The sequence below is a fragment of the Sturnus vulgaris genome, unplaced genomic scaffold (assembly GCF_052056855.1).
Source record: "Sturnus vulgaris isolate bStuVul1 unplaced genomic scaffold, bStuVul1.hap1 Scaffold_195, whole genome shotgun sequence".
NCBI classification, from domain to species: Eukaryota; Metazoa; Chordata; class Aves; order Passeriformes; family Sturnidae; genus Sturnus; species Sturnus vulgaris.
In genome coordinates this window covers 10,221,946-10,232,403 of record NW_028276170.1, presented here as the reverse complement: position 1 = coordinate 10,232,403, position 10,458 = coordinate 10,221,946, and positions in this window count along the sequence as shown.

Here is a 10,458-nt window from a genome sequence, read left to right as displayed (position 1 = left end):
ATGTTTATTCAACCACCACTGCTTATGACAACAAAAAATCCAAAAAATTGACTACAATGAGAAACCACAGTATAAGAAGAGGCTGCAAAGCAAGGTTGGGTGGAGCGTGGAGTGGGTGGTGACCCCTCACGTTCCCCAGCGCTGCTTGCTCTTTCTATATCAAATAAAGCAATCTAAATTTTGCTGAATATCGAGACTTTTGTCTCTCATTTATAACAATTTGGTGCCGATACCCGGGACGTCCTTGGAGCCCTGAGAGGCACTGCGATTTCGGGGAGGCGCCCCACTGCTGTGGCCCCGGTTCGTCAGTGATTCTCGGGACCCATCGACGTCCCGCACCATAGAGACTGAGCAAGGAAAATCTCCCCGGAAGACCGCGGCAAAATCACCTGGAATTCTCGTGCACGAAGAGCCAGACAGGAGCATCGGACTGTGAGTATCTGTGTGGTTTGGTGGGGATGACTGTGTGCTTGCCTGAATGAGACGTGGCCTTGGCTGCGAAGCGAGAGTGGAGTCCTTCTATCGGCGTTTCCAGCATCCCGCGAGGGACCTGGCCGGTGACCGGACGAAGCGAGTGAGCACAAAGGGAGAGACTGCTTTTCTTGTCCTAGCCCAGGTAGAGGCTGGGTCCTTCCCATCCTAGTCCAGGCAAAGGCAGGACCCGGGAAGGGGGGAAGGGGGAGGAAAAGAAAAGCAGATTGCAACACACCAGTCACGGAGGGAGAAGGGAAAAGCTGCTTTTCCCATCCCAGCCCAGGTAGAGGCTGGTTCCAGTCCATCCTGACCCAAGGAGAGACAGGGGTTCAAGCAGAACACATCGGGGAGTACAAACACCTCAAGACAGTCCCTTGAGGTAAAAATGAGACAAAGAGGGAGTAAGATTCTGAGTCCCAGGGACCCACGAAGAGGTTCCAGTTCATTTGGTCCACAAGGAGACCGGGAAAATAAATACAAGACAAGTAGGTTGCCAGAAATAGCACCAGGCAGCCCTTTGGGAGTAATATTAAGATGTTGGGACACAGGGGCGGTATACAGAGGAAGAAGTAAAGAAAAATTGATTCAATATTGCATGGTGGAATGGACCAGAGAGATGATCCGTAAAGATAACCTATAGTGGCCCATGTTCGGATCATTTGAGGGTTGGATTTGTCGGGCATTAAACACCTATGTGGCTCATAAAGAACCATTTAACAGAGAGGAATTTGATTATGCTGCCCTGTGGGCAAAACAGTCCAAGCCATCCTTGATATATACTCTAAAAGAAAAAGAGGATGAAAATAAAAATAAGGTTACCTGGGAACCCCTCGATAATCTCCCACCTCCGTATAATACAGAAAATACAGGAGACCCCCCCCCCACGCACCCACTTCTCCTCCTGGTACTCCCATAGCTCTAAGAACTCGCTCCAGTCAAAGGAATACCAGGAGAGATGGTATCACCAGAGAGGAGGGAGATAACGACACAAAGGCTCGCCTTTACCCCCTGAGGGAAGTGCCATTAGCAGGACAACAGGCTGGATTAATTGGATTTGTAAATGTTCCCTTGAACACAGGGGAAGTGAGGAACTTTAAAAAAGAAATGGGAAAACTATTAGAAGATCCTATAGGGGTATCGGAGAGACTAGATCAATTCCTCGGACCAAGTATGTATACTTGGATGGAATTACAATCTATATTAAGTATCCTATTCACCACGGAGGAACGGGAAATGATCAGACAGGCTGGAATGAGGGTATGGGACCGGGAGCATCAGATTGGACCTAGGGGAGACCAGAAATGGCCGTTAAATAATCCTAACTGGGATAATCAAAATGATGTCCATCGCCAGAATATGATGGACTTAAGATGGATACTCGTTAAAGGTATCTGAGAATCAGTTCCTAAAGGACAAAATATTAATAAAGCCTTTAGTGAACAACAAAAAAAGGACGAATCCCCGACTGAGTGGTTGGAGCGGCTGAGGAAAAATCTCCAAATGTACTCCGGGATAGACCCTGACACACAAGTGGGTCAGGCACTCCTCAAAACCCAATTTGTTGCTCGGTTATGGGGAGATATTAGAAAGAAATTAGAAAAGTTAGATGATTGGCAAGATCGGGGGTTACAAGAATTGCTAAGAGAAGCAAAAAGCAAAAGCTAAAATCTTTATAGCTGCAGTTCGTGAAACACAGAAAGAAACCCAGCAGAAAGGGGGAGGGAAACCACGAAAACCCCCACCGAAACAAGGAAATGAAGCAGGAAATAATTCACCAAGGCGAACCTGCTTTTACTGTAACAAGAAAGGTCAAATAAGGAAAAATTGTAAGGAACAGATACAGGATGAAAAAAAAAAAGTTACAGGAAGATGAATAGGGGTGTCAGGGGCTGTATGTACTGGGGACCATACCATCTAAAGAGCCCTTGATAAAATTAAGGATCAGTCCCCAGGGAGAGGAGGTGGAATTTTTAGTAGATACAGAAACCGAAAAATCCACAATTAAACACCTACCAAAACGCTGTAAACCTAGTAGAGAGTGGTTGGAGCAAAAGGTGAACCATTTCGGGTCCCTATTATTAAAAATGTGCAAATTGAGACCCGGAACAAAATTGAATTAAAAGATCTGTTGTTACAGCCAGAGGCAGAAAATAATTTATTGGGGAGGGATTTAATAATAGCATTGGATTTGAAAATTGAAGTATCCCAAGGGCAGCTTAAAATTTTTGCTTTAACCCAAAAGGACGAGGAGCAAATATGTCCTGAGGTGTGGTACACCCCTGGGGAAATAGGGAAGTCAAAAATGAAACCTATCAAAGTGAAAATCACTGATCCCGATTTGCCTATCCGAGTTCATCAATATCCAATATCTCTGGAAGGGAGACGGGGCCTTAAGCCTCTCATAGAAAACCTTTTGCAACAGGGGGCTTTGGAACCATGTATGTCCCCACATAATACTCCTATTCTGCCTGTCAGAAAGACAGACGGGAATTACAGATTGGTACAGGATTTGAGGGCTATAAATCAGCGAACTGTTACCAAATTTCCTGTAGTAGCAAACCCTTACACTCTCTTAAACCGCTTGTCCCCTGACTACACTTGGTATAGTGTAATAGATCTAAAAGATGCCTTCTGGGCATGCCCATTAGAGGAAAGTAGCAGAGATTGCTTTGCCTTTGAATGGGAAGATCCTGATAAGGACAGGAAACAACAACTGCGTTGGACACTATTGCCTCAGGGCTTTACAGAATCCCCTAATCTCTTTGGACAAGCCCTAAAAGAATTAATGCAATCTTTTGAGTCACCAGACCTTACAATATTGTTACAATATGTAGATGATCTATTAATAGCAGGAAAAGACGAGAAATCTACTAGAAATGGGACTATAAAACTTTTAAACTTTTTGGGACAACAGGGATTGAAGGTATCCAAAGCCAAATTACAGTTCACAGAACCAGAAGTAAAATATTTGGGACATTGGCTAAGTAAAGGGAAAAAGAAATTGGATCCTAATAGAATCTCTGGAATATTAAGTCTGGGACCTCCAAAAACCAAAAAACAAGTGAGGAAAATTTTGGGATTGCTGGGATATTGTCATCAATAGATAGAGGGGATTTAGTGAGAAAGTAAAATTTCTATATGAAAAACTTACCACTAATCGCCTAAAATGGACAGAAGAGGATGATAAAAGTTTTGAAAAGGTCAAACCTGCTTTAATTCAAGCCCCTGTACTCAGTCTCCCAGACTTGGAGAGACCATTTCAGTTATTTGTAAACACCTCTGATCAAACAGCATATGGGGTACTCACCCAGGAATGGGCAGGCAGTCGAAAGCCAGTGGGATTTTATTCTAAACTGCTCGACCCTGTCAGTCGGGGTTGGCCCACATGCCTCCAGGCCCCAGTGGCCACAGCACTTTTAATTGAAGAAGCCCGAAAAATTACCTTTGGGGCAGCCCTAGTGGTCCACACCCCTCATAACGTAAGGGGAATTCTGAATCAAAAAGCTGAGAAATGGTTAACTGATGCCCGAATATTAAAATATGAAGCTATTCTAATCACTTCCCCAGATTTGGAGATAAAAGCAACAACTGCTCAAAGTCCTGCACAATTCCTATATGGGGAACCAGGAGAAAATTTAGAACATGATTGTGTGGATGTTACAGAATTACAAACAAAAATGAGACCTGACCTGGGAGAAGTTGAATTTGAGGATGGAGTAAAATTGTTTATAGATGGATCTTCTCGAGTGGTGGAAGGAAAACGAAAATCGGGATATGCCATAGTAGGAGGAGAAGAATTGAAATTAGTAGAATCCGGACCCTTAAACGCAGCAGGGTCCGCTCAGGCTTGTGAACTATTTGCTCTTTATAGGGCATTGTCTTATTTAGAAGGTAAAAAAGGAACGATATATACGGATTCTAAGTATGCCTATGGCATAGTCCACACATTTGGTAAAATTTGGGAAGAAAGGGGGTTAATTAACACTCAAGGACGGGGGTTGATACATCAAGAATTAATTGTTAGAATACTAGAGGCTCTTAGGGGCCCCACTGAAATTGCTGTGGTCCACATAAGAGGGCACTAAAAAGGAACAAGCTACCATACAAGGGGGAATAATCTGGCTGACAAAGAAGCAAAAAAAGCAGCATTGGAGCAAAAAACAGTTTCTGTATTAAGTACTAGAGTTAGAAATCTCAGCCCCAACCAGGAATTACAGAAGCTATTTACTCCTCAGGAAAAAGAAGCAATAAAAAAATTAAAGGCAGAACAGCATGAGAACAAATGGGTTTTACCAGATGGCAGGGAAATTTTACCTAAGACCCAGGCCAGACAAATTATTGAATAATTACACCAACAAACACATTGGGGAGCCAGAGCACTAGCAGACCAATTTTTAAAATTTTTTGGATGCATCGGCATTTTTGATATTGCAAAGCAAAGCGTACAGGGTTGTTTAACTTGTCAGAAAATTAATAAAAAAGGTATGTGACAAGGTCCGTCAGGAGGACGGAAAACTGCTTACACACCCTTTGAAAGAATACAAGTAGATTTTACAGAATTCCCAAAAATAGGAAGGTGGAAATACTTACTAGTGATAGTAGACCAATTAACCCACTGGGTAGAGGCATACCCTGCAGCTACATCACAAGTGGTAGCCAAAATATTGTTGGAACACATAATCCCAAGGTATGGCCTGGTTCGAGCAATGGACTCAGAGCAGGGGACGCACTTTACATCAAAGGTGCTGCAGTCACTGACCCCGGCACTGGGCATCAGCTGGGAGTATCACACACCCTGGCACCCTCAGAGTTCTGGGAGGGTTGAAAGGATGAATCAAACATTGAAACAACAGCTGTCAAAATTAATGATTGAGACTAAAATGCCATGGACAAAGTGCCTCCCACTAGCCCTGTCTAATATACGAACAATGCCAAATTCAAAAACAGGGATTTCACCATAGGAAATGCTGTATGGTATGCCTGACCCTAAAGGAGTACGCCTTGATCCGACCTTAGTTCAGGACCCTTCTCTTCAGAATTACATAATAACAATCAGCAAAAACTTGGAAGAATTAAGAGAGAAGGGGATTTTAGCTCAAACTGTCTCTCTAGGATTTGCCATACATAAAATTAAGCCAGGACAACATGTGTTAATTAAAGTATGGAAAGAAGAAAATCTAGCTCCAAAATGGGAAGGACCGTATTTAGTTCTGTTAACGACTGAAACAGCTGTGAGGACAGCTGAAAAGGGATGGACACATGTGAGTAGAGTCAAGGGTCCTATAACCCCTCCTACTGCAGGTTGGACAGTGACATCTGAGCCTGGAGACCTCAAAGGGCGAATTGGGAACACTTGATGTCAATATCACATCAATTCGTCTCGAAGGTCTCCTAATCAGGACTGAAAGTCACCTGTCCCAAACCCGGCTGTAGCCTGTTCATCAAGAAAAGGTGTCCATATTGTACTGAGTTGTTGTGGTGTTATTCCTATGGTGGGTATCCCCCATTCACATTATGTGTCCAGTGTAGAAGAAATAAATGTAAGGAAACTATTAAAGTATTAATACCCTATCAGCACAAGGAAAAATCGAAATTGATGATCATAACTGGTGGGAGGAATAAGGAAAAAAAAGAAAGCCAGAGCAGAGGTATTGGCAAAAGAGTGTCAGAAGGGTTGTGTATACCGAGCTGTTACTGCTGTACCTCGTACTGGAATGTTAAAGCTAAAAGCTGGGACAAAATTAAGAAACACTACCAAAAGAGAAAGACAAAGTGGGAGAGCCCAGGACATATTCCCTGCTGCCGAGAAGATGAAACAAACCTCGGCTACTGGCAGCAACCCCGTAGGCCTTGAGGGAGGCAGAGGGATGAAAATGGTCATGGGAGTCATCCTATTGCTAATGATGATAAAAGGAAATAATGCTGATGCTTGTTCCAAGTGTCACCAGACAATTGGGTACGGGGATGCACGGTATCCACCCTTGCCTTCCACACACACATCAATTCGGCCTGCTGTAATAAACACATTATGCACTATTATGGAAAGAAGTGGCCACCAATTTGGGAAAAGGAGGGTGGGCTCCATCGGCATACCAAAGTTGCCCAGTAGGAGAGACACAGCTCTGCTGCACAAAAGAAGGTATGTGGGGATATTCAAATCAGGGAGGAGTGCAAGATCACTACAAGGAGGAATTGATTAAAAAAAAATTATAACTAAAATATTCAAAGGAACAAGGACAAACCGTGGAGGAAGGATTAGGGCCAGAACAGTTGCTACAGTGAAATCAAACAGAAATATCGAGGGGGAGTGTGTGGAAAATTTAATAATTCTGAATACTGATTAGAAATTCATGATAATAGTGAAGTAATTACTAAAATTGCAGAAGAAATAAAACGAATAGCCCATGTACTGTACAAACCTGAAGCAATATGCTTAATGATAATTGGTGGAATAACCTGTTGGGGGGAGCTTGGTGGAAAAAATTAAGGTTTATGTTAACATGTGCATTATTAGGACTACTGTTCATCCCTTGTCTTGTTCCATGCTTCATTCGACTAATCCAGCCGGTGGTTCAAGGAATGCAAGTTGCTACAATACCAAGAGACCCTGAGAAGGCAACAAAATTAATAGCAGTAGATGTATTAAATCTAGTACAAGAAGTACTGACAAAATTTGAAGCCAGAACACGAATCAATGGGATAAAAAAAGAGAAGTGGGGAAATTGTGACAATTTATAAAAGATTCGTGTTAATCACAAAAGCATTGGGGTTTCTATAAACCAGAATACTAAGATCTGAAATGAAGCATGGACACTAGATAAAGGAAATTATATGATAAAATCATTCTGTTTAAAATCACCCTGTTATGTTATATTATGATACATTATGTTATGTTTTCCAAATAAGTTGTATCGACTACCAGCTTGCAAAATCAGACTTCCCAATAGCCCTTCCCTACCTTTGTCTAATCAATACTGCCTATCTCAAGGACCAGACTTCCAGAACTTCTCTGCTGGTTATCTACAAGGACCGGATGGCTATCTGTGACTGATTATCACCCAAAGGCTTTGTGAATTTGTGTACAACGAGAACCCACAGTATAAGAAGAGGCTGCAAACCAAGGTTCAGTGGAGCGTGGAGTGGGCGGTGACCCCTCACGTTCCCCAGCGCTGCTTGCTCTTTCTATATCAAATAAAGCAATCTAAATTTTGCTGAATATCGAGACTTTTGTCTCTCATTTATAACAGGGTTCACCTTTTCCTCCTCCATGTGTAACGTCGTCTAGAGCACAGAGGTCCCAGGAGCTGCTTCCTCCTGAGCCAGTGGCACTCCTGGCACTGGGCAGCGCAGGGCCCTGTGCCCCGTATATACCCCTGCAGGGCGGGGCTGTGCCATGTCACCAGGACAACAGAATGGCCAACAGCACCCAGGAACCCGATAGAACGGCCCTGTGTCACAAAGGGCCCAGCCCAGCACCCCTTCAGCAGCCCAAGCCCCTGGAAGTGGCATGGAGCAGCAGCCAGACTGGAGGGCTTCGAGCCCCTTGTTCTGATCCACTGATGAAAATGATCAGAAATGGCTCTGCCTCAATTAGGGTGCAAATGAGAGCATGTGCCAAAGTCAATAGTATGGGTTTTATTGTAGAGTAAACAAGTGTCAGAGAGAACAAAAAAAAAGAGAAAAATAGAAATGGAATAGAGGTGGGGAGAGAAAGAGAGTGACAGAGCCAGATTAAGTAGAAAACCTCACCACTCTGTGGATCCCAATGGAATTCTGCTCTCTGATGGAGAGCATCCACAGATGTCTTGGAGATGGATCCCAGTGGCATACTGTGGATGCTCTACATCTCCATTTTCTTGGTGCTGAGAGTCCCCCAAAAACTCGGAGTTTAGGGGGTCGAGACACACTAATACATGATAAATGTATATTATAGTTAAAACTTTCACAAAATATTTAAGTAGAGGCTTTGTATTGTGCACTATAATATTAATATTTGCAGAAATAAATGTAGTTGTGAAATAATAAATAACACTTTTATTTTTATAACTAACTGACGATATTTAGAATAACTCAAATATATTTGTGAAATGTCTATGTTGATTCCAAGTACTTATAATAAACTTAGAGTAGTGGAAATAGCTGAAACCGTCTGCGTGTTCAGACATCATTGAAAGAACCACGCAGATAACATTGAGAGAGCAGATGTAAGGAGGACTCTGCTGCTGACTGTCAATAACTGTCACTGAAATTACCAAACAGGGGACCCTTGTGAGCAAGTGACACAGGACCCTCTAAACTGCACAGAAGGGGGGACAGGGGTCGAACCAAGCTAAAGAATTGCCAGATGTAAACTAATTCAAAGCAACGTTTGAATATGTATAATCCCTATAAATATGTATTTGACCAATGCAATAAAAAAGTTGTTATGGTTACCCAGTGTGCCTCTGGCTGTGGCTACGCACCCAGCACTGTTATTGTCCCTTTTATCTCTTATTAAACTTCTAAAAATTTTAAAGAGTGAGGCTGGTTCCTCACAAAACCCAAGGTGCTCACCACTTTCTTTCCCCCCCAAGCCAGAATCTGTCAATCCCAAACTTTGTTCAGATGTTGGAGGAGGAGGCTGCGAGGAAAAGGAAGATGCCCTGGGTAGGAGGCAGGTGAAGGGGCAGGTGCCCCTTTCCTCCTCTCCTCTGCTCCATCTCCCAGCCCAGCATCACCCCCGGCTGCAGGACAACCCCGCTGCCGACACCTCCTGCCAGGGACGGATTGGGGGGGATCTCCTTCCCCTTCCATCTGCAATGGAGGCAAATCCCATCCTCTCCTTGTCCACCTTCCTTCCTCTCCTCTTTCTGTCCTTCATCCATCCACGTTCCTTTCCCTTCTCCTTCCTCCCTTACTCCTTCTTGTTCTTTCCTCTCCTGCCTTTTCCTTTTCCCTTCTCGCTGTCCCTTCCTCTCCTTGTCCTTCCTCCCCCAGACACTGAGCTGCAGACAGAGACCAGGGACAACAAATCCCTGGCACAGAACCTTGTGGAAGAGGCCGTTTTGAGTGGCTCCGTGGCACTGAAATGCAACAGGAAGGAAAAGTCCCAGAGATCCCACACAAGGAGTGGCTGCAAACCGAGCCCAGGGAGCTGTGAGGAGGAAAGACCCTCCCTGTGCCAGGAAGGCAATGGGAGATCCGGCCAGATCTTGGAACTGGTGGAGAAGCCTCAGGCCTTGGAGAAGCCCCACGGGTGCTTGGAAGGCTTCAGGTGGAGCTCAGCCTATTCCTGCTGCCTCCAAACACGGCAGTTCCAGATGCAGAGATCCCCCTGCAGGATCTGGAGATCCATGGGGAGGCAGAGATCCCCCCACAGCCCCCGGAGGAGCCACGCAGGAGCGCGGGGATCCCTGAGAGGAGGCTGTGACCCCGCAGACAGAGGGGCCCCCTCTGGAGCAGCCTGTCCTTGAAGGACTGAGCCCGTGGCAGAGTGACCCACGCTGCAGCAGAGTGAAGGGGGCTGGTACCCATGGGATGGACTCAGGTTGGAGAAGTCCAGGAGAAGTCTCCTGTGGGAGAGACCCCAAGGTGCAGCAGGGGAACGACTCCTGTCCCTGAGCAGAGGGAGAAGCCACTGGGGATGAACTGACCATGGCCCCATTGAAGCGTGGAAAAACACTCAATAACCCACAAAATGAGTTATAAGAGTAGATTTGTATTTATTCAGCGCTGAGGTGCATGGTGGATAGCTCTTCCAAAAACATGCACACCTTTGGCGACCTGGCCTCTCCTTTTATTCTCTACAAACTAGGACTACACAATAGACCTAATACATATTCATTGCCTATCCCAGCTTCACACTGAAATTAGTTTCACACCTCTTTTCGACTGAGCATTTGTAGCCGTGGAATGGTGTTTTAACCCTTTAAGTGTGGTGTGTGATAATTGATAAAAGATTCGTGTTAATCACAAAAGCATTAGGGTTTGTACAAACCAGAATAC